The following is a 24,296-nucleotide window of genomic DNA, read 5'->3' on the forward strand; positions in this document are numbered from 1 at the left end:
GTCTGTGATCGGTTCTAGGTCTGGGTCCAGTTCATGGTCACGGACCTAGTCTTGTTCTAGGGTCCTCGTTCAGCGTTTCTTGTTGAGGTTCTAATTTTGGGTCCCAAGTCTAGGTCTGGGTTCGGGTTTGGTTCTTCGTCTGGGTTCTGGTCCTAGTCTAAGTCCCAGATCTAGACACGAGCTGCGGTACGTTCAAGGCCCCGTTACCCAAATCCCGAGTCCAGATCTGGATCACTGTCACGGGTCTCGGTCTGGTTCTAGTTCACGTCCCAGGTCCCATTTTTGAGTTTGGGTTCGGGATCGAGATTGGGGTGCGGTTCTAGGTCCCGACCCTGGTTCTGTGTCCCTAGTCTGGTTCCATGTTTAGGTCTTAGTTCAGGTTCGGGTTCGGGTCCCGAGAATAGTTTTGGGTGGGGATCCGGGTCCGGCTTCCAATTTGGGTTTAGCTCTGATTTGGAGTTTGGGTCCTGGTCTGGTTACGGTTCTAGATCTAGGTCCAATTTCAATTATGATTCCAAGTCCAAGTCCTAGTTCCAGTCCCGGTCCACTTCCAGTTTTGGTTCCAATTATGGGTGACAGGGTACGGGTTCGGGTCCACTTTTTGGTTTGGGACTGGGTTCAGGTCTGGGTGTAGGTTCGGGTCCTTGTCAGGATTCGGGTCCAAGGCTGGATCATAAATCGAGACATCGACTACGGGTTTTGTCCAAGCCCTGGGTCCAGATCCGGATCCCGATCTCGGGTCCCAATCTGGTTCCATTTCTTGTCCCGGGTCACGAGCTGGGTCCTAGGTTCAAGTTCGGGTCTGGGTCGGGTACTAGGTCCCTATCCTAGTTCTGTTTCCCAGGTGTCTATCCTGATTCTGGGTCTGGGTCCTGGTCTCGGTTATTGTGTTGGTTTGGGTTCCGGTCTAGGTTCGGGTTCGAGTCTTAGTGTCGTTTTGGGTTTAGGTCTCTGTCTGGGTTTTGATCTAGATTCGGGTTTGGGTTTAGGTCCTTGTCCCGGTCCTAGTCCTAGTTCGGTTCTAGTTCCATTTGCGATTCTGAGTTCGAGTTTTGGTTTCAGTTCGAGTCGGAGTTCGAGTCCTGGTCTGAGTTTGGGTTCAGGTCCTGATTTCAGTCTAGGTCCAAATCAGGCTCCGGGTGTGGGTTCGCGTCCTGGGTCTTGGTCTAGGTTGGGTCCGAGTCCAAAGTTCCAATCCCGATCTGAGTCTGGATTAAGTTATGGGTCTAAGTCTTTGGTTCTGATCCTGGTCTAGGTTTGAGTTGGGTCCGGGTCCAGGTCTAGCTTTCGGTTTGATTTTATGTGTGGGTGTTTGAGTTCGGGTCTAAGTCTTTGTCCGGGTTTGTGTCCAGGTCTTGACCCCCGATCTAGGTCTAGGTTCGTGTCCAGGTGCAAGTCTGCGTCAGGATGTCGGTCCAGATCTAGGTCCAGCATTTCGATCCCAGTCTAGGTATTTGTCCGAGTCCAGTTTCGTTTTCGGATCCCTATCTAGGTCAAAGTCTGTGTTTGGGATCGGGTCCAAGATTTAGGTCCAGGTCTGGGTCTCCGTTCCGCTCTGGGTACACGACCTTGTCCGGGCCCGAGTTCCAGTCTCAGTTTGGGTCTAAGGCTAGGTTTGTGTTCGGTTCTAGGTCTGGGTCCAGTTCCTGGTCACGGACCTAGTCTTGTTCTAGGGTCCTCGTTCAGCGTTTCTTGTTCAGGTTCTAATTTTGGGTCCCAAGTCTAGGTCTGGGTTCGGGTTTGGTTCTTCGTCTGGGTTCTGGTCCTAGTCTGAGTCCCAGATCTAGACACCGACTACTGGTCTGTTCAAGGCCCCGTTACCCAAATCCCGAGTCAAGATCTGGATCACTGTCACGGGTCTCGGTCTGGTTCTAGTTCACGTCCTAGGTCCCATTTTTGAGTTTGGGTTCGGGATCGAGATTGGGGTGCGGTTCTAGGTCCCGACCCTGGTTCTGTGTCCCTAGTCTGGTTCCATGTTTAGGTCTTAGTTCAGGTTCGGGTTCGGGTCCCGAGAATAGTTTTGGGTGGGGATCCGGGTCCGGCTTCCAATTTGGGTTTAGCTCTGATTTGGAGTTTGGGTCCTGGTCTGGTTACGGTTCTAGATCTAGGTCCAATTTCAATTATGATTCCAAGTCCAAGTCCTAGTTCCAGTCCCGGTCCACTTCCAGTTTTGGTTCCAATTATGGGTCACAGGGTACGGGTTCGGGTCCACTTTTTGGTTTGGGACTGGGTTCAGGTCTGGGTGTAGGTTCGGGTCCTTGTCAGGATTCGGGTCCAAGGCTGGATCATAAATCGAGACATCGACTACGGGTTTTGTCCAAGCCCTGGGTCCAGATCCGGATCCCGATCTCGGGTCCCAATCTGGTTCCATTTCTTGTCCCGGGTCACGAGCTGGGTCCTAGGTTCAAGTTCGGGTCTGGGTCGGGTACTAGGTCCCTATCCTAGTTCTGTTTCCCAGGTGTCTATCCTGATTCTGGGTCTGGGTCCTGGTCTCGGTTATTGTGTTGGTTTGGGTTCCGGTCTAGGTTCGGGTTCGAGTCTTAGTGTCGTTTTGGGTTTAGGTCTCTGTCTGGGTTTTGATCTAGATTCGGGTTTGGGTTTAGGTCCTTGTCCCGGTCCTAGTCCTAGTTCGGTTCTAGTTCCATTTGCGATTCTGAGTTCGAGTTTTGGTTTCAGTTCGAGTCGGAGTTCGAGTCCTGGTCTGAGTTTGGGTTCAGGTCCTGATTTCAGTCTAGGTCCAAATCAGGCTCCGGGTGTGGGTTCGCGTCCTGGGTCTTGGTCTAGGTTGGGTCCGAGTCCAAAGTTCCAATCCCGATCTGAGTCTGGATTAAGTTATGGGTCTAAGTCCTTGGTTCTGATCCTGGTCTAGGTTTGAGTTGGGTCCGGGTCCAGGTCTAGCTTTCGGTTTGATTTTATGTGTGGGTGTTTGAGTTCGGGTCTAAGTCTTTGTCCGGGTTTGTGTCCAGGTCTTGACCCCGATCTAGGTCTAGGTTCGTGTCCAGGTGCAAGTTCGGGTCCGGAGTGCGGGTCCAAGTTTCGATCTGGGTCAGGATCTCGGTCCAGATCTAGGTCCAGCATTTCGATCCCAGTCTAGGTATTTGTCCGAGTCCAGTTTCGTTTTCGGATCCCTATCTAGGTCAAAGTCTGTGTTTGGGATCGGGTCCAAGATTTAGGTCCAGGTCTGGGTCTCCGTTCCGGTCTGGGTACACGACCTTGTCCGGGCCCGAGTTCCAGTCTCAGTTTGGGTCTAAGGCTAGGTTTGTGTTCGGTTCTAGGTCTGGGTCCAGTTCCTGGTCACGGACCTAGTCTTGTTCTAGGGTCCTGGTTCAGCGTTTCTTGTTCAGGTTCTAATTTTGGGTCCCAAGTCTAGGTCTGGGTTCGGGTTTGGTTCTTCGTCTGGGTTCTGGTCCTAGTCTGAGTCCCAGATCTAGACACCGACTACTGGTCTGTTCAAGGCCCCGTTACCCAAATCCCGAGTCAAGATCTGGATCACTGTCACGGGTCTCGGTCTGGTTCTAGTTCACGTCCTAGGTCCCATTTTTGAGTTTGGGTTCGGGATCGAGATTGGGGTGCGGTTCTAGGTCCCGACCCTGGTTCTGTGTCCCTAGTCTGGTTCCATGTTTAGGTCTTAGTTCAGGTTCGGGTTCGGGTCCCGAGAATAGTTTTGGGTGGGGATCCGGGTCCGGCTTCCAATTTGGGTTTAGCTCTGATTTGGAGTTTGGGTCCTGGTCTGGTTACGGTTCTAGATCTAGGTCCAATTTCAATTATGATTCCAAGTCCAAGTCCTAGTTCCAGTCCCGGTCCACTTCCAGTTTTGGTTCCAATTATGGGACACAGGGTACGGGTTCGGGTCCACTTTTTGGTTTGGGACTGGGTTCAGGTCTGGGTGTAGGTTCGGGTCCTTGTCAGGATTCGGGTCCAAGGCTGGATCATAAATCGAGACATCGACTACGGGTTTTGTCCAAGCCCTGGGTCCAGATCCGGATCCCGATCTCGGGTCCCAATCTGGTTCCATTTCTTGTCCCGGGTCACGAGCTGGGTCCTAGGTTCAAGTTCGGGTCTGGGTCGGGTACTAGGTCCCTATCCTAGTTCTGTTTCCCAGGTGTCTATCCTGATTCTTGGTCTGGGTCCTGGTCTCGGTTATTGTGTTGGTTTGGGTTCCGGTCTAGGTTCGGGTTCGAGTCTTAGTGTCGTTTTGGGTTTAGGTCTCTGTCTGGGTTTTGATCTAGATTCGGGTTTGGGTTTAGGTCCTTGTCCCGGTCCTAGTCCTAGTTCGGTTCTAGTTCCATTTGCGATTCTGAGTTCGAGTTTTGGTTTCAGTTCGAGTCGGAGTTCGAGTCCTGGTCTGAGTTTGGGTTCAGGTCCTGATTTCAGTCTAGGTCCAGATCAAGCTCCGGGTGTGGGTTCGCGTCCTGGGTCTTGGTCTAGGTTGGGTCCGAGTCCAAAGTTCCAATGCCGATCTGAGTCTGGATTAAGTTCTGGGTCTAAGTCCTTGGTTCTGATCCTGGTCTAGGTTTGAGTTGGGTCCGGGTCCAGGTCTAGCTTTCGGTTTGATTTTATGTGTGGGTGTTTGAGTTCGGGTCTAAGTCTTTGTCCGGGTTTGTGTCAGTGCGGACCCCGATCTAGGTCTAGGTTCGTGTCCAGGTGCAAGTTCGGGTCCGGAGTGCGGGTCCAAGTTTGGATCTCGGTCAGGATCTCGGTCCGGATGTAGGTCCAGCATTTCGATCCCAGTCTAGGTATTTGTCCGAGTCCAGTTTCTTTTCCGGATCCCTATCTAGGTCAAAGTCTGTGTTTGGGATCGGGTCAAAGATTTAGGTAGAAGTCTGGGTCTCCGTTCCGGTCTGGGTACACGACCTTGTCCGGGCCCGAGTTCCAGTCTCAGTTTGGGTCTAAGGCTAGGTTTGTGTTCGGTTCTAGGTCTGGGTCCAGTTCCTGGTCACGGACCTAGTCTTGTTCTAGGGTCCTCGTTCAGCGTTTCTTGTTCAGGTTCTAATTTTGGGTCCCAAGTCTAGGTCTGGGTTCGGGTTTGGTTCTTCGTCTGGGTTCTGGTCCTAGTCTGAGTCCCAGATCTAAAAACAGACTGCGGTACGTTCAAGGCCCCGTTACCCAAATCCCGAGTCAAGATCTGGATCACTGTCACGGGTCTCGGTCTGGTTCTAGTTCACGTCCTAGGTCCCATTTTTGAGTTTGGGTTCGGGATCGAGATTGGGGTGCGGTTCTAGGTCCCGACCCTGGTTCTGTGTCCCTAGTCTGGTTCCATGTTTAGGTCTTAGTTCAGGTTCGGGTTCGGGTCCCGAGAATAGTTTTGGGTGGGGATCCGGGTCCGGCTTCCAATTTGGGTTTAGCTCTGATTTGGAGTTTGGGTCCTGGTCTGGTTACGGTTCTAGATCTAGGTTTAATTTCAATTATGATTCCAAGTCCAAGTCCTAGTTCCAGTCCCGGTCCACTTCCAGTTTTGGTTCCAATTATGGGTCACAGGGTACGGGTTCGGGTCCACTTTTTGGTTTGGGACTGGGTTCAGGTCTGGGTGTAGGTTCGGGTCCTTGTCAGGATTCGGGTCCAAGGCTGGATCATAAATCGAGACATCGACTACGGGTTTTGTCCAAGCCCTGGGTCCAGATCCGGATCCCGATCTCGGGTCCCAATCTGGTTCCATTTCTTGTCCCGGGTCACGAGCTGGGTCCTAGGTTCAAGTTCGGGTCTGGGTCGGGTACTAGGTCCCTATCCTAGTTCTGTTTCCCAGGTGTCTATCCTGATTCTGGGTCTGGGTCCTGGTCTCGGTTATTGTGTTGGTTTGGGTTCCGGTCTAGGTTCGGGTTCGAGTCTTAGTGTCGTTTTGGGTTTAGGTCTCTGTCTGGGTTTTGATCTAGATTCGGGTTTGGGTTTAGGTCCTTGTCCCGGTCCTAGTCCTAGTTCGGTTCTAGTTCCATTTGCGATTCTGAGTTCGAGTTTTGGTTTCAGTTCGAGTCGGAGTTCGAGTCCTGGTCTGTGTTTGGGTTCAGGTCCTGATTTCAGTCTAGGTCCAAATCAGGCTCCGGGTGTGGGTTCGCGTCCTGGGTCTTGGTCTAGGTTGGGTCCGAGTCCAAAGTTCCAATCCCGATCTGAGTCTGGATTAAGTTATGGGTCTAAGTCTTTGGTTCTGATCCTGGTCTAGGTTTGAGTTGGGTCCGGGTCCAGGTCTAGCTTTCGGTTTGATTTTATGTGTGGGTGTTTGAGTTCGGGTCTAAGTCTTTGTCCGGGTTTGTGTCCAGGTCTTGACCCCGATCTAGGTCTAGGTTCGTGTCCAGGTGCAAGTCTGCGTCAGGATGTCGGTCCAGATCTAGGTCCAGCATTTCGATCCCAGTCTAGGTATTTGTCCGAGTCCAGTTTCGTTTTCGGATCCCTATCTAGGTCAAAGTCTGTGTTTGGGATCGGGTCCAAGATTTAGGTCCAGGTCTGGGTCTCCGTTCCGGTCTGGGTACACGACCTTGTCCGGGCCCGAGTTCCAGTCTCAGTTTGGGTCTAAGGCTAGGTTTGTGTTCGGTTCTAGGTCTGGGTCCAGTTCCTGGTCACGGACCTAGTCTTGTTCTAGGGTCCTCGTTCAGCGTTTCTTGTTCAGGTTCTAATTTTGGGTCCCAAGTCTAGGTCTGGGTTCGGGTTTGGTTCTTCGTCTGGGTTCTGGTCCTAGTCTGAGTCCCAGATCTAGACACCGACTACTGGTCTGTTCAAGGCCCCGTTACCCAAATCCCGAGTCAAGATCTGGATCACTGTCACGGGTCTCGGTCTGGTTCTAGTTCACGTCCTAGGTCCCATTTTTGAGTTTGGGTTCGGGATCGAGATTGGGGTGCGGTTCTAGGTCCCGACCCTGGTTCTGTGTCCCTAGTCTGGTTCCATGTTTAGGTCTTAGTTCAGGTTCGGGTTCGGGTCCCGAGAATAGTTTTGGGTGGGGATCCGGGTCCGGCTTCCAATTTGGGTTTAGCTCTGATTTGGAGTTTGGGTCCTGGTCTGGTTACGGTTCTAGATCTAGGTCCAATTTCAATTATGATTCCAAGTCCAAGTCCTAGTTCCAGTCCCGGTCCACTTCCAGTTTTGGTTCCAATTATGGGTCACAGGGTACGGGTTCGGGTCCACTTTTTGGTTTGGGACTGGGTTCAGGTCTGGGTGTAGGTTCGGGTCCTTGTCAGGATTCGGGTCCAAGGCTGGATCATAAATCGAGACATCGACTACGGGTTTTGTCCAAGCCCTGGGTCCAGATCCGGATCCCGATCTCGGGTCCCAATCTGGTTCCATTTCTTGTCCCGGGTCACGAGCTGGGTCCTAGGTTCAAGTTCGGGTCTGGGTCGGGTACTAGGTCCCTATCCTAGTTCTGTTTCCCAGGTGTCTATCACGGTCTGGGTGCAGGTCTGGTCTCGGTTATTGTGTTGGTTTGGGTTCCGGTCTAGGTTCGGGTTCGAGTCTTAGTGTCGTTTTGGGTTTAGGTCTGCATGCAGGTTTTGATCTAGATTCGGGTTTGGGTTTAGGTCCTTGTCCCGGTCCTAGTCCTAGTTCGGTTCTAGTTCCATTTGCGATTCTGAGTTCGAGTTTTGGTTTCAGTTCGAGTCGGAGTTCGAGTCCTGGTCTGAGTTTGGGTTCAGGTCCTGATTTCAGTCTAGGTCCAAATCAGGCTCCGGGTGTGGGTTCGCGTCCTGGGTCTTGGTCTAGGTTGGGTCCGAGTCCAAAGTTCCAATCCCGATCTGAGTCTGGATTAAGTTATGGGTCTAAGTCTTTGGTTCTGATCCTGGTCTAGGTTTGAGTTGGGTCCGGGTCCAGGTCTAGCTTTCGGTTTGATTTTATGTGTGGGTGTTTGAGTTCGGGTCTAAGTCTTTGTCCGGGTTTGTGTCCAGGTCTTGACCCCGATCTAGGTCTAGGTTCGTGTCCAGGTGCAAGTTCGGGTCCGACGTGCGGGTCCAAGTTTGGATCTCGGTCAGGATCTCGGTCCGGATGTAGGTCCAGCATTTCGATCCCAGTCTAGGTATTTGTCCGAGTCCAGTTTCGTTTTCGGATCCGTATCTAGGTCAAAGTCTGTGTTTGGGATCGGGTCCAAGATTTAAGTCCAGGTCTGGGTCTCCGTTCCGGTCTGGGTACACGACCTTTGCCGGGCCCGAGTTCCAGTCTCAGTTTGGGTCTAAGGCTAGGTTTGTGTTCGGTTCTAGGTCTGGGTCCAGTTCCTGGTCACGGACCTAGTCTTGTTCTAGGGTCCTGGTTCAGCGTTTCTTGTTCAGGTTCTAATTTTGGGTCCCAAGTCTAGGTCTGGGTTCGGGTTTGGTTCTTCGTCTGGGTTCTGGTCCTAGTCTGAGTCCCAGATCTAAAAACAGACTGCGGTACATTCAAGGCCCTGTTACCCAAATCCCGAGTCAAGATCTGGATCACTGTCACGGGTCTCGGTCTGGTTCTGGTTCACGTCCCAGGTCCCATTTTTGAGTTTGGGTTCGGGATCGAAACGGGGGTGCGGTTCTAGGTCCCGACCCTGGTTCTGTGTCCCTAGTCTGGTTCCATGTTTAGGTCTTAGTTCAAGTTCGGGTTCGGGTCCCGAGACCAGGTTTGGGTGGGGATCCGGGTCCGGCTCCCAATTCGGGTTTAGCTTTGATTTGGAGTTTGGGTCCCTGTCTGGTTACGGTTCTAGATCTAGGTCCAATTTCAATTATGATTCCAAGTCCAAGTCCTAGTTCCAGTCCCGGTCCATTTCCAGTTTTGGTTCCAATTATGGGACACAGGGTACGGGTTCGGGTCCACTTTTTGGTTTGGGACTGGGTTCAGGTCTGGGTGTAGGTTCGGGTCCTTGTCAGGATTCGGGTCCAAGGCTGGATCATAAATCGAGACATCGACTACGGGTTTTGTCCAAGCCCTGGGTCCAGATTCGGATCCCAATCTCGGGCCCCAATCTGGTTCCATTTCTTGTCCCGGGTCACGAGCTGGGTCATAGGTTCAAGTTCGAGTCTGGGTCGGGTACTCGGTCCCTATGCTAGTTCTGTTTCCCAGGTGTCTATCCGGTTACGGGTGCAGGTCCTGGTCTAGGTTATTGTGTTGGTTTGGGTTCCGGTCTAGGTTCGGGTTCGAGTCTTAGTGTCGTTTTGGGTTTAGGTCTCTGTCTGGGTTTTGATCTAGGTTCGTGTTTGGGTTTAGGTCCTTGTCCCGGTCCTAGTCCTATTTCGGTTCTAGTTCCATTTGCGATTCTGAGTTCGAGTTTTGGTTTCAGTTCGAGTCGGAGTTCGAATCCTGGTCTGAGTTTGGGTTCAGGTCCTGATTTCAGTCTAGGTCCAGATCAAGCTCCGGGTGTGGGTTCGCGTCCTGGGTCTTGGTCTAGGTTGGGTCCGAGTCCAAAGTTCCAATGCCGATCTGAGTCTGGATTAAGTTCTGGGTCTAAGTCCTTGGTTCTGATCCTGGTCTAGGTTTGAGTTGGGTCCTGGTCCAGGTCTAGCTTTCGGTTTGATTTTAGGTGTGGGTGTTTGAGTTCGGGTTTGAGTCTTTGTCCAGGTTTGTGTCCAGGTCTGGACCCCGATCTAGGTCTAGGTTCGTGTCCAGGTGCAAGTTCGGGTCCGGAGTGCGGGTCCAAGTTTGGATCTCGGTCAGGATCTCGGTCCGGATGTAGGTCCAGCATTTCGATCCCAGTCTAGGTATTTGTCCGAGTCCAGTTTCGTTTCCGGATCCCTATCTAGGTCAAAGTCTGTGTTTGGGATCGGGTCCAAGATTTAGGTCCGGGTGCGGGTCTCGGGTTCCGGTCTGGGTACACGACCTTGTCCGGGCCCGAGTTCCAGTCTCAGTTTGGGTCTGAGGCTAGGTCTGTGATCGGTTCTAGGTCTGGGTCCAGTTCCTGGTCACGGACCTAGTCTTGTTCTAGGGTCCTCGTTCAGCGTTTCTTGTTCAGGTTCTAATTTTGGGTCCCAAGTCTAGGTCTGGGTTCGGGTTTGGTTCTTCGTCTGGGTTCTGGTCCTAGTCTGAGTCCCAGATCTGAACAGGACTGCGGTACATTCAAGGCCCCGTTACCCAAATCCCGAGTCAAGATCTGGATCACTGTCACGGGTCTCGGTCTGGTTCTAGTTCACGTCCTAGGTCCCATTTTTGAGTTTGGGTTCGGGATCGAGATTGGGGTGCGGTTCTAGGTCCCGACCCTGGTTCTGTGTCCCTAGTCTGGTTCCATGTTTAGGTCTTAGTTCAGGTTCGGGTTCGGGTCTCGAGAATAGTTTTGGGTGGGGATCCGGGTCCGGCTTCCAATTTGGGTTTAGCTCTGATTTGGAGTTTGGGTCCTGGTCTGGTTACGGTTCTAGATCTAGGTCCAATTTCAATTATGATTCCAAGTCCAAGTCCTAGTTCCAGTCCCGGTCCACTTCCAGTTTTGGTTCCAATTATGGGTCACAGGGTACGGGTTCGGGTCCACTTTTTGGTTTGGGACTGGGTTCAGGTCTGGGTGTAGGTTCGGGTCCTTGTCAGGATTCGGGTCCAAGGCTGGATCATAAATCGAGACATCGACTACGGGTTTTGTCCAAGCCCTGGGTCCAGATCCGGATCCCGATCTCGGGTCCCAATCTGGTTCCATTTCTTGTCCCGGGTCACGAGCTGGGTCCTAGGTTCAAGTTCGGGTCTGGGTCGGGTACTAGGTCCCTATCCTAGTTACATTTCCCCGGTGTCTATCCGATTACGGGTGCAGGTCCTGGTCTCGGTTATTGTGTTGGTTTGGGTTCCGGTCTAGGTTCGGGTTCGAGTCTTAGTGTCGTTTTGGGTTTAGGTCTCTGTCTGGGTTTTGATCTAGATTCGGGTTTGGGTTTAGGTCCTTGTCCCGGTCCTAGTCCTAGTTCGGTTCTAGTTCCATTTGCGATTCTGAGTTCGAGTTTTGGTTTCAGTTCGAGTCGGAGTTCGAGTCCTTGTCTGAGTTTTTGTTCAGGTCCTGATTTCAGTCTAGGTCCAAATCAGGCTCCGGGTGTGGGTTCGCGTCCTGGGTCTTGGTCTAGGTTGGGTCCGAGTCCAAAGTTCCAATCCCGATCTGAGTCTGGATTAAGTTATGGGTCTAAGTCTTTGGTTCTGATCCTGGTCTAGGTTTGAGTTGGGTCCGGGTCCAGGTCTAGCTTTCGGTTTGATTTTATGTGTGGGTGTTTGAGTTCGGGTCTAAGTCTTTGTCCGGGTTTGTGTCCAGGTCTTGACCCCGATCTAGGTCTAGGTTCGTGTCCAGGTGCAAGTCTGCGTCAGGATGTCGGTCCAGATCTAGGTCCAGCATTTCGATCCCAGTCTAGGTATTTGTCCGAGTCCAGTTTCGTTTTCGGATCCCTATCTAGGTCAAAGTCTGTGTTTGGGATCGGGTCCAAGATTTAGGTCCAGGTCTGGGTCTCCGTTCCGGTCTGGGTACACGACCTTGTCCGGGCCCGAGTTCCAGTCTCAGTTTGGGTCTAAGGCTAGGTTTGTGTTCGGTTCTAGGTCTGGGTCCAGTTCCTGGTCACGGACCTAGTCTTGTTCTAGGGTCCTGGTTCAGCGTTTCTTGTTCAGGTTCTAATTTTGGGTCCCAAGTCTAGGTCTGGGTTCGGGTTTGGTTCTTCGTCTGGGTTCTGGTCCTAGTCTGAGTCCCAGATCTAAAAACAGACTACTGGTCTGTTCAAGGCCCTGTTACCCAAATCCCGAGTCAAGATCTGGATCACTGTCACGGGTCTCGGTCTGGTTCTGGTTCACGTCCCAGGTCCCATTTTTGAGTTTGGGTTCGGGATCGAAACGGGGGTGCGGTTCTAGGTCCCGACCCTGGTTCTGTGTCCCTAGTCTGGTTCCATGTTTAGGTCTTAGTTCAAGTTCGGGTTCGGGTCCCGAGACCAGGTTTGGGTGGGGATCCGGGTCTGGATCCCAATTCGGGTTTAGCTCTGATTTGGAGTTTGGGTCCTGGTCTGGTTACGGTTCTAGATCTAGGTCCAATTTCAATTATGATTCCAAGTCCAAGTCCTAGTTCCAGTCCCGGTCCACTTCCAGTTTTGGTTCCAATTATGGGACACAGGGTACGGGTTCGGGTCCACTTTTTGGTTTGGGACTGGGTTCAGGTCTGGGTGTAGGTTCGGGTCCTTGTCAGGATTCGGGTCCAAGGCTGGATCATAAATCGAGACATCGACTACGGGTTTTGTCCAAGCCCTGGGTCCAGATCCGGATCCCAATCCCGGGTCCCAATCTTGTTCCATTTGTGGTCCCGGGTCACGAGCTGGGTCTTAGGTTCAAGTTCGGGTCTGGGTCGGGTACTAGGTCCCTATCCTAGTTCTGTTTCCCAGGTGTCTATCCTGATTCTGGGTCTGGGTCCTGGTCTAGGTTATTGTGTTGGTTTGGGTTCCGGTCTAGGTTCGGGTTCGAGTCTTAGTGTCGTTTTGGGTTTAGGTCTCTGTCTGGGTTTTGATCTAGGTTCGTGTTTGGGTTTAGGTCCTTGTCCCGGTCCTAGTCCTATTTCGGTTCTAGTTCCATTTGCGATTCTGAGTTTGAGTTTTGGTTTCAGTTCGAGTCGGAGTTCGAATCCTGGTCTGAGTTTTGGTTCAGGTCCTGATTTCAGTCTAGGTCCAGATCAGGCTCCGGGTGTGGGTTCGCGTCCTGGGTCTTGGTCTAGGTTGGGTCCGAGTCCAAAGTTCCAATCCCGATCTGAGTCTAGATTAAGTTATGGGTCTAAGTCCTTGGTTCTGATCCTGGTCTCGGTTTGAGTTGGGTCCGGGTCCAGGTCTAGCTTTCGGTTTGATTTTATGTGTGGGTGTTTGAGTTCGGGTATGAGTCTTTGTCCGGGTTTGTGTCCAGGTCTGGACCCCGATCTAGGTCTAGGTTCGTGTCCAGGTGCAAGTCTGCGTCAGGATCTCGGTCCAGATCTAGGTCCAGCATTTCGATCCCAGTCTAGGTATTTGTCCGAGTCCAGTTTCGTTTTCGGATCACTATCTAGGTCAAAGTCTGTGTTTGGGATCGGGTCCAAGATTTAGGTCCAGGTCTGGGTCTCCGTTCCGGTCTGGGTACACGACCTTGTCCGGGCCCGAGTTCCAGTCTCAGTTTGGGTCTAAGGCTAGGTTTGTGTTCGGTTCTAGTTCTGGGTCAAGTTCCCGGTCACGGACCTAGTCTTGTTCTAGGGTCCTGGTTCAGCGTTTCTTGTTCAGGTTCTAATTTTGGGTCCCAAGTCTAGGTCTGGGTTCGGGTTTGGTTCTTCGTCTGGGTTCTGGTGCTAGTCTGAGTCCCAGATCTAGACACCAACTACTGGTCTGTTCAAGGCCCTGTTACCCAAATCCCGAGTCAAGATCTGGATCACTGTCACGGGTCTCGGTCTGGTTCTGGTTCACGTCCCAGGTCCCATTTTTGAGTTTGGGTTCGGGATCGAGACTGGGGTGCGGTTCTAGGTCCCGACCCTGGTTCTGTGTCCCTAGTCTGGTTCCATGTTGAGGTCTTAGTTCAGGTTCGGGTTCGGGTCCCGAGAATAGGTTTGGGTGGGGATCTGGGTCCGGCTCCCAATTCGGGTTTAGCTCTGATTTGGAGTTTGGGTCCTGGTCTGGTTACGGTTCTAGATCTAGGTCCAATTTCAATTATGATTCCAAGTCCAAGTCCTAGTTCGAGTCCCGGTCCACTTCCAGTTTTGGTTCCAATTATGGGACACAGGGTACGGGTTCGGGTCCACTTTTTGGTTTGGGACTGGGTTCAGGTCTAGGTGTAGGTTCGGGTCCTTGTCAGGATTCGGGTCCAAGGCTGGATCATAAATCGAGACATCGACTACGGGTTTTGTCCAAGCCCTGGGTCCAGATTCGGATCCCAATCTCGGGCCCCAATCTGGTTCCATTTCTTGTCCCGGGTCACGAGCTGGGTCATAGGTTCAAGTTCGAGTCTGGGTCGGGTACTAGGTCCCTATCCTAGTTCTGTTTCCCAGGTGTCTATCCGGTTCGGGTGCAGGTCCTGGTCTCGGTTATTGTGTTGGTTTGGGTTCCGGTCTAGGTTCGGGTTCGAGTCTTAGTGTCGTTTTGGGTTTAGGTCTCTGTCTGGGTTTTGATCTAGGTTCGGGTTTGGGTTTAGGTCCTTGTCCCGGTCCTAGTCCTATTTCAGTTCAAGTTCCATTTGCAATTCTGAGTTCGAGTTTTGGTTTCAGTTCGAGTCGGAGTTCGAGTCCTGGTCTGAGTTTGGGTTCAGATCCTGATTTCAGTCTAGGTCCAGATCAGTCTCCGGGTGTGGGTTCTCGTCCTGGGTCTTGGTCTAGGTTGGGTCCGACTCCAAAGTTCCAATCCCGATCTGAGTCTGGATTAAGTTCTGGGTCTAAGTCCTTGGTTCTGATCCTGGTCTAGGTTTGAGTTGGGTCCGGGTCCAGGTCTAGCTTTCGGTTTGATTTTAGGTGTGGGTGTTTGAGTTCGGGTCTGAGTCTTTGTCCGGGTTTGTGTCCAGGTCTGGACCCCGATCTAGGTCTAGGTTCGTGTCCAGGTGCAAGTTCGGGTCCGTAGTGCGGGTCCAAGTTTTGATCTCGGTCAGGATCTCGGTCCGGGTGTATGTCCAGCATTTCGATCCCAGTCTAAGTATTTGTCCGAGTCCAGTTTCGTTTCCAGATCCCTATCTAGGTCAAAGTCTTTGTTTGGGATCGGGTCCAAGATTTAGGTAGAAGTCTGGGTCTCCGTTCCGGTCTGGGTACACGACCTTGTCCGGGCCCGAGTTCCAGTCTCAGTTTGGGTCTGAGGCTAGGTCTGTGATCGGTTCTAGGTCTGGGTCCAGTTCCTGGTCACGGACCTAGTCTTGTTCTAGGGTCCTCGTTCAGCGTTTCTTGTTCAGGTTCTAATTTTGGGTCCCAAGTCTAGGTCTGGGTTCGGGTTTGGTTCTTCGTTTGGGTTCTGGTCCTAGTCTGAGTCCCAGATCTAGACACCGACTGCGGTACGTTCAAGGCCCGGGTTACCCAAATCCGAGTCAAGATGCGGATCCATCACGGGTCTCGGTACGGATTACGGTTCACGTCCCAGGTCCCATTTTTGAGTTTGGGTTCGGGATCGAGACTGGGGTGCGGTTCTAGGTCCCGACCCTGGTTCTGTGTCCCTAGTCTGGTTCCATGTTTAGGTCTTAGTTCAAGTTCGGGTTCGGGTCCCGAGAATAGGTTTGGGTGGGGATCCGGGTCCGGCTCCCAATTCGGGTTTAGCTCTGATTTGGAGTTTGGGTCCTGATCTGGTTACGGTTCTAGATCTAGGTCCAATTTCAATTATGATTCCAAGTCCAAGTCCTAGTTCCAGTCCCGGTCCACTTCAAGTTTTGGTTCCAATTATCACTACTACAAACCAAGCTTTTAGAGGCACTTTTTTTCAGCAAATATTAAAGAACCGACGTCATAGGGTTGGAATTTTTTAGAAGGGATTTTGACACTACCTATGGCGTCGGTTTTTTGGAAATAACCGACGCCATAGGGTGTCCCCCCTATGGCGTCGGTTATTTCTAAAAAAACCGACGCCTAAAGGGTTTATAACCCTAGCCCAGCCCATCATCTTCCTCATTCGACCAGCCAACCCAGAAACCCCCAAACCAGAGAACCACAAACCCTCTCCGCCAACCACCACGAAAAACCACCCCCATTTGACCAGTTTTTCACCATTTTAGCTCATTTTTGTTTCTAAATCTTCTATTTTTCATACCTAAAACTATATACCTGGAAAGATCACATTTTTCCTCATTTTTTAGGGTAAACAGAAGGTAGAGGTAGTGGTGGTGGTGGTTATACCTCCGGCCACCGTTTTTAGTGGAGAAAACATTGTATTTCAACGTCTATTAAGGTATAAATCTAATTTCTACTAATTTTAGTACTGTACATTGCTTTATTTTTTATTTTATAAATTTTTTTTAGGGTTTTTCTATATTATTAAATATGTATTGTATGTATATATTGTGAATGAGAAATGTATTGTGTGTATATATATTGTGAATGAAAAATATGATATAGGAGAGTATATATGTATGTATTTTGTGTTGTATTGAATATGTATTGTGTGTGTATATATTGTGAATGAGAAATGAGATAAATAGGAGAGTATTTTATATTATTTTGTATATGTATATATTGAGTATTTTAAACAAATAGTTTTGTTAAATATTGTGAATGGGAATGAGATAAGAGAGTATTAAAATAAAAGTTTAGAAATTGTTTTCTAAAAAATTAGTTTAGAAACAAAAGTTTAAAAATTAACTCTATTTTGTATCAATTTTTTTCTATTTTCAATTTTATTCATGTGTTTTTATTTTTTTTAGTAGCTAGTAGATAGTTAATTACAACTACTTAGCAAGTTACTAATTTTCATTCTATTCATGTATTTTTAACTAGTTAGTAATAAATTAACTAGTTAGTAACTAAATACTCATAAATTATATAACTAGTAAGTAGCTAAATAAAAAAATTTATAATTTTGTAGTATTTCTTTATGTTGTAGGTTGTGAGGTCAATTTGCAATGATCTGACTTATTTGGTATTGATCGGTTTCTAGTTAGCTCGAGGTATACACTCACTAAATTTTATTATAAATTAATTATGAATGCTTAGTAGAGTTTGAATATCTTAAATATTCATCCGTAGTGAAGTAGGTTCTGTAATATTTTGTAATGCGCCGGATCGATGGGTGAAATAATATGCATGTTAGATGAGTTTGAATATCTTCAATATTCATCCTTAGTGAAGTAGGTTCTGTGAATACATGTACTGCAGTCGAATGGGTGGTAAATTTTTATATTGCTAAATGTTGTTGTGATTTCATATTGTTTTGAATTGTGTTTTGTTGTTATTAATAGGTTTGAATTTTTTGGAAACGTTCAATTATAGTCGTTATGCTGCCGAAATTTCAGTAAAATTAGGATAATATTTGATTTTAATTTCTCTTAAACTTGGTTGTTAAGATTTTATCGGAAGTGACTTTATCGGAAGACAAGTACATAATTTTTGGTATAAGGTATGCTTTTGTTAACCTACTTTTATAAGAATATTTTTCATATATATTTAGATAATCTTTAAATGCTTAGAGTAATTTTAGAATAATATTGATGTAATACATAGGATATATATTGTTGAGTGCTAAGGATAGATATAGTAAGCTATAAAAAAAATACAAAAAAGGTCTATATTGGGATTTGAACTTGTGACCAAAACGATAGATTGATAAGTTTTTACCAATATACCAAAACACAATAGAATTAACAAATACAAACATTGATTCTAATACTTAAAATAAGAATTCTATTAGTTTATGTTAAGTAAAATAGCAAAATAAAACACAAAAAATACCCAAGTTCAAAAAAAAAAAATCGCCTCAAGCGGACAACCGGATCAAAAGTTATTAATAATGTTCAAAGTTTTTAAAAAATTTCATGCAAATTTTAACCCTTTATCTACAAAAATACAATACACTACAAAAATGATACTAATATATTAAAAAAAATTATAAAAATATACTAATATACTACAAAAATACAAACACATAATATAAAATATTAATAAAAAGATAGCTAATATACAAACACTTAGAGTAATGTAGATGTGTATTTATTCAATTTTTCAATTTAATTTATATTTATGGTTATTATATATAATTTATAGTTAATTTAATTATATTAATAATAAAATAATATATATATAAATTATGCTAAAATACAAAATTGGAAGCTAAAAAAAAACCATAGGAAGACCCTATGGGACGGTTATTTAATTATGTTTTTAACCCTTTAGCGTCACCCGGAACAGCGTCGGTAGCGAATTTCAGCAATAGCGACGCTGAAAGCCCTTAAAAACCGCCTCTAAAGCCCAATTTTGTAGTAGTGTATGGGTCACATGGTACAGGTTCAGGTCCACTTTTTGGTTTGGGACTGTGTTCAGGTCTGGGTGTAGGTTCGGGTCCTTGTCAGGATTCGGGTCCAAGGCTGGATCATAAATCGAGACATCGACTACGGGTTTTGTCCAAGCCCTGGGTCCAGATCTGGATCCCAATCTCGGGTCCCCATCTGGTTCCATTTCTGGTCCCGGGTCACGAGCTGGGTGCTAGGTTCAAGTTCGGGTCTGGGTCGGGTACTAGGTCCCTATCCTAGTTCTGTTTACCAGGTGTCTATCCTGATTCTGGGTCTGGGTCCTGGTCTCGGTTATTGTGTTGGTTTGGGTTCCGGTCTAGGTTCGGGTTCGAGTCTTAGTGTCGTTTTGGGTTTAGGTCTCTGTCTGGGTTTTGATCTAGGTTTGCGTTTGGGTTTAGGTCCTTGTCCCGGTCCTAGTCCTAGTTCAGTTCTAGTTCCATTTGCGATTCTGAGTTCGAGTTTTGGTTTCAGTTCGAGTCGGAGTTCGAGTCCTGGTCTGAGTTTGGGTTCAGGTCCTGATTTCAGTCTAGGTCCAGATCAGGCTCCGGGTGTGGGTTCGCGTCCTGGGTCTTGGTCTAGGTTGGGTCCGAGTCCAAAGTTCCAATCCCGATCTGAGTCTGGATTAAGTTCTGGGTCTAAGTCCTTGGTTCTGATCCTGGTCTAGGTTTGAGTTGGGTCCGGGTCCAAGTCTAGCTTTCGGTTTGATTTTAGGTGTGGGTGTTTGAGTTCGGGTCTGAGTCTTTGTCCGGGTTTGTGTCCCGGTCTGGACCCCAATCTAGGTCTAGGTTCGTGTCCAGGTGCAAGTTCGGGTCCGGAGTGCGGGTCCAACTTTGGATCTGGGTCAGGATCTCGGTCCAGATCTAGGTCCAGCATTTCGATCCCAGTCTAGGTATTTGTACAAGTCCAGTTTCGTTTTCGGATCCCTATCTAGGTCAAAGTCTGTGTTTGGGATCAGGTCCAAGATTTAGGTCCAGGTCTGGGTCTCAGTTCCGGTCTGGGTACACGACCTTGTCCGGGCCCGAGTTCCAGTCTCAGTTTGGGTTTGAGGCTAGGTCTGTGATCGTTTCTAGGTCTGGGTCCGGGTCCGGGTCCTGGTCACGGTTCTTGTCTTGTTCTAGGCTCCCTGTTCGGCGATTCTTATTCAGGTTCTAATTTTGGGTCCCAAGTCTAGGTCTGGGTTCGGGTTTACTTCTTCGTCTGGGTTGTGGTACTAGTCTGAGTCCCAGATCTAGACACCGCCTACTGGTTTGTTCCAGGCCCCGTTACCTGAATCCGGAGTGAAGATCTAGATCACTGTCACGGGTCTCCGTTTTGTTCTTATTTAGGTCCCAGGTCCCATTTCTGAGTTTGGGAACGGGATCGAGACTGGGGTGCGGTTCTAGGTCTCGACCCTTGTTCTATGTCCCTAGTTTTGCTCCTAGTTTGGGTTTGGGTCTCGAGTCCAGGTTTGGGTTGGGATCCGGGTCCGGCTCCCAATTCGGGTCTAGGTCAGATTTGGAGTCCGCGTCCTGGTCCGGTTACGGTTCTGGATCTAGGTCCAATTTCAGTTATGATTTTAAGTCCAACTCCTAGTTCAAGTCCCGGTCAACTTCCGATTTTAGTTTACAGGGTACAAGTTCGGGTCAACTTTTGGGTTTCGGTCTAGGTTAAGGTCTGGGTGGGTTTGGGTCCTTGTCAAGGTTCGGGTCCCGGGTTGTGTCCCAAATCCACACACCGACTACGGGTTTTGTAAAAGCCCTGCGTCCAGATCCGGATCCCGATCTCGGGTGCTAGCCTGGTTCAATTTCTGGTGCCGGTTCACGAGCTGGGTCCTAGGTTCAAATTCGAGTCTGGGTCGGGTACTAGGTCCCGGTCCTAGTTCTGTTTCCCAAGTCCCTATCGTGATTTTGGGGCCAGGTCCCGATTATTGTGTGGGTTTGGGTCACGGTCTATGTTCGAATTCGAGTCCTAGTCTCGGTTCCAGTTTAGGTCTCTGTCTGGGTTTGATCTGGGTTCGGGTTTGGGTTTAGGTCCTGGTCTGGGTCCTAATCCTAGTTCGGTTCTAGTTCCATTTGCGATTCTGAGTTCGAGTTTTGGTTTCAGTTCGAGTCGGAGTTCGAGTCCTGGTCTGAGTTTGGGTTCAGGTCCTGATTTCAGTCTAGGTCCAGATCAGGCTCCGGGTGTGGGTTCGCGTCCTGGGTCTTGGTCTAGGTTGGGTCCGAGTCCAAAGTTCCAATCCCGATCTGAGTCTGGATTAAGTTCTGGGTCTAAGTCCTTGGTTCTGATCCTGGTCTAGGTTTGAGTTGGGTCCGGGTCCAAGTCTAGCTTTCGGTTTGATTTTAGGTGTGGGTGTTTGAGTTCGGGTCTGAGTCTTTGTCCGGGTTTGTGTCCCGGTCTGGACCCCAATCTAGGTCTAGGTTCGTGTCCAGGTGCAAGTTCGGGTCCGGAGTGCGGGTCCAACTTTGGATCTGGGTCAGGATCTCGGTCCAGATCTAGGTCCAGCATTTCGATCCCAGTCTAGGTATTTGTACAAGTCCAGTTTCATTTTCGGATCCCTATCTAGGTCAAAGTCTGTGTTTGGGATCATGTCCAAGATTTAGGTCCAGGTCTGGGTCTCAGTTCCGGTCTGGGTACACGACCTTGTCCGGGCCCGAGTTCCAGTCTCAGTTTGGGTTTGAGGCTAGGTCTGTGATCGTTTCTAGGTCTGGGTCCGGGTCCGGGTCCTGGTCACGGTTCTTGTCTTGTTCTAGGCTCCCTGTTCGGCGATTCTTATTCAGGTTCTAATTTTGGGTCCCAAGTCTAGGTCTGGGTTCGGGTTTACTTCTTCGTCTGGGTTGTGGTACTAGTCTGAGTCCCAGATCTAGACACCGCCTACTGGTTTGTTCCAGGCCCCGTTACCTGAATCCGGAGTGAAGATCTAGATCACTGTCACGGGTCTCCGTTTTGTTCTTATTTAGGTCCCAGGTCCCATTTCTGAGTTTGGGAACGGGATCGAGACTGGGGTGCGGTTCTAGGTCTCGACCCTTGTTCTATGTCCCTAGTTTTGCTCCTAGTTTGGGTTTGGGTCTCGAGTCCAGGTTTGGGTTCGAGTTTGGGTTCGGCTCCCCTTGCGGGTCTAGGTGTCGGAGTTTGGAGTTCGCGTGCGCGTCCTGGTCCGGTTACGGTTCTGGATCTAGGTCCAATTTCAGTTATGATTTTAAGTCCAACTCCTAGTTCAAGTCCCGGTCAACTTCCGATTTTAGTTTACAGGGTACAAGTTCGGGTCAACTTTTGGGTTTCGGTCTAGGTTAAGGTCTGGGTGGGTTTGGGTCCTTGTCAAGGTTCGGGTCCCGGGTTGGGTCCCAAATCCACACACCGACTACGGGTTTTGTAAAAGCCCTGCGTCCAGATCCGGATCCCGATCTCGGGTGCTAGCCTGGTTCAATTTCTGGTGCCGGTTCACGAGCTGGGTCCTAGGTTCAAATTCGAGTCTGGGTCGGGTACTAGGTCCCGGTCCTAGTTCTGTTTCCCAGGTCCCTATCGTGATTTTGGGGCCAGGTCCCGATTATTGTGTGGGTTTGGGTCACGGTCTATGTTCGAATTCGAGTCCTAGTCTCGGTTCCAGTTTAGGTCTCTGTCTGGGTTTGATCTGGGTTCGGGTTTGGGTTTAGGTCCTGGTCTGGGTCCTAATCCTAGTTCGGTTCTAGTTCCATTTGCGATTCTTAGTTCGAGTTTGGGTTTGAGTTCGGGTCGGAGTTCGAGTCATGGTCTGAGTTTGGGTTCGGGTCTGATTTCAGTCTAGGTCAAGATCAGGCTCCGGGTGTGGGTTCGCGTCCTGGGTCTTGGTCTAGGTTGGGTCCATGTCCCAAGTTCCAATCCCGATCTGAGTCTGGATTCATTTCTGGGTCTAAGTCCTTGGTTCTGATCCTGGTCTGGGTTTGAGTTTGGGTCAGTGTTCGGGTCTAGCTTTGGGTCTGATTCTAGGTGTGGATGTTTGAGTTCGGGTCCGAGTCTGTGTCCGAGTTTGTGTCTAGGTCTGGACCCCGATCTGGGTCTAGGTTTTTGTCCAGCCCAAGTTCGCGTGCAGAGTGCGAGTCCAAGTTTGGGTCTGGGTCAGGATCTCGGTCCAATTCTAGGTCCAGCATTTCGATCCCAAGACTTGGTCTTCGTCTGAGTTCAGGTTTGTATTCGGATTTCTATCTAGGTCCAAGTCTGTGTGTGGGATGGGGTCCCAAATTTAGGTCCAGGTCCGGGTCTCAGTTCTAGTCTGGGTACACGACCGTGTCCGGGCACGAGTCCTAGTCTCAGTTTGGGTCTGAGGCTAGGCCTTTGTTCGGCTCTAGGTTTGGATCCGTGTCCTGGTCACGGTCCTAGTCTTGTTCTAGGGTCCTGGTTCGGCGATTCTTGTTCAGGTTCTAATTTTTTGTCCCAGGTCTAAGTCTAGGTTCGGGTTTTGTTTTTTGTCTGGGTTGTGGTCCTAGTCTGAGTCCCATATCTAGACACCGACTACTGGTCTGTTAGAGGCCTCGTTACTCGAATCCCGAGTCAAGATCTGGATCATTGTCACGGTCTCGGTCTGGTCCTGGTTCAGGTCCCAAGTCCCATTTCTGAGTTTGGGTTCGGGATCGAGAAGGGCGTGCGGTTCTACATCCCAACCCTGGTTCTGTGTCCCTAGTCTGGTTCCACGTTTGGGTACGAGTTCGGAGTTCGGGTTCGGGTCACGAGTCTAGGTTTGGGTTGGGATATGGGTCGGCTCCAAATTAGGTCTAGGTCTGATTTGGAGTCCGGGTCCTTGTCCGATTACAATTCTTAATCTAGGTCCAATTTTAGTTATGATTCCAAGTCCAAGTCCTAGTTCTAGTCTCGGTCAACTTCTGATTTTGGCCCCAATTTTGGGTCATAGGGTACGGGTTCGGGTCAACTTTTGGGTTTGAGACTGGGTTCAGGGCCGGGTGTGGGTTGGGGTCCTTGTCAGTGTTCGGGTCCAGGGCTCGGTCCCAAATCCATACACCGACTACGGGTTTTGTCCAAGCCCTTGGTCCACGTCCGGATCCTTTATCTCGGGTCCAGTCTGGTTCCATTTACGAGTGCGCTGGGTCACGAGTGCGGGTCCCCCCTTGGTTTCAGGATTCGGGAATTCGGGTCGGGTACTAAGTCGGATCCTAGTTACATTTCCCGGAGTCCTTTTATCTGATTCACGGTCTTGGTCCCAATTATTGTGTGGGTTTTGGTCTAGGTCTGGTAGGTTCGAGGTTCGAGTACTAGTCTCGGTTCGGGTTTAGGTCTCTTGTCCGGGTTTTGGATGCAGGTTCGGGTTTGGGTTTAGGTCCTTGTCCTAGTCCTAGTCCTAGTTCGGTTCTAGTTCCATTTGCGATTCTGAGTTCGAATTTGGGTTTGAGTTCGGGTCATAGTTCGAGTCCTTGTCTAAGTTTGGGTTCGGGTCCTGATTTCAGTCTAGGTCCAGATCAGGCTCCGGGTGTGGGTTCGCGTCCTAGGTCTTGGTCTGGGGGTTGGCTCAAGTCCCAAGTCCCAATCCGTCCCCGAGTACGGATTAAGTTACGGGCCCTAAGTCCTTGGTTCGATCCTTGTACGGGTTCGAGTTGGGTCGGGTCGGAGGTCTACAGCTTTTAGTACGATTCTAAGTGTTGGTGTTTGAGTTCGGGTGCGAGTCTGTGTCCGGGTTTGTGTCCAGGTCTGGAACCCGATCTGGATCTAGGTTCGGGTCCAGGTCCAAGTTCGGGTCCACTGAGTGTGGGTCCAAGTTTGGGTACAGTTCGGGATCTCGGTCCAAATCTAGGTCCGACGACATTTTGATCCCGGTCCCCGGGTCTTGGTCCGAGTCCAGTTTCGTATCCGGATCCCGATCTAGGTCCAAGTGTGTGTTTGGGATCGGGTCCCAGATTTAGGTCCAGGTCCGGGTCTCAGTTCAAGTCTGGGTACACGACCATGTCTTGGCGCGAGTGCCAGTGTCAGTTTGGGTCTCAGGCTAGTTCTGTGTTCAGTTCTAGTTTTGGGTCCGAGTCCTTGTCACGGTCCTAGTCTTGTTCTAGTGTCCTGGTTCGGCGATTCTTGTTCAGGTTCTAATTTTGTGTCCCAGGTCTAGGTCTGGGTTCAGGTTTGGTTCTTCGTCTGGGTTCTAGTCATAGTCTGAGTCATAGATCTAGACACCGACTACTGAATCCCGAGTCAAGATCTGGATCACTGTCACGGGTCTCGGTCTGGTTCTGGTTCATCTCCCACGTCCCATTTTTGATTTGGGTTCGGGATCGAGGCTATTGGTGCGGTTCGAGGTCCGTCTGAATACATTCCATGTCCCTAGTCTAGTTCCATGTTTGGGTCTTAGTTCAGGTTCGGGTCCGAGTCCATGTTTGGGTGGGGATCGTGGTTATGCTCCCAATTCGGGTCTAGGTCTGATTTGGAGTCCGGGTTCTTGTCCGGTTACGGTTTTGGATCTAGGTCCAATTTCAGTTATGATTCCAAGTCCAAGTCCTAGTTCCAATCCCGGTCAACTTCTGGTTTTGGCTCTAATTTTGGATCAAAGGGTACAGGTTTGG

This window comes from Cannabis sativa, chromosome 2, assembly GCF_029168945.1.
Source record: "Cannabis sativa cultivar Pink pepper isolate KNU-18-1 chromosome 2, ASM2916894v1, whole genome shotgun sequence".
Classification (NCBI taxonomy): Eukaryota; Viridiplantae; Streptophyta; class Magnoliopsida; order Rosales; family Cannabaceae; genus Cannabis; species Cannabis sativa.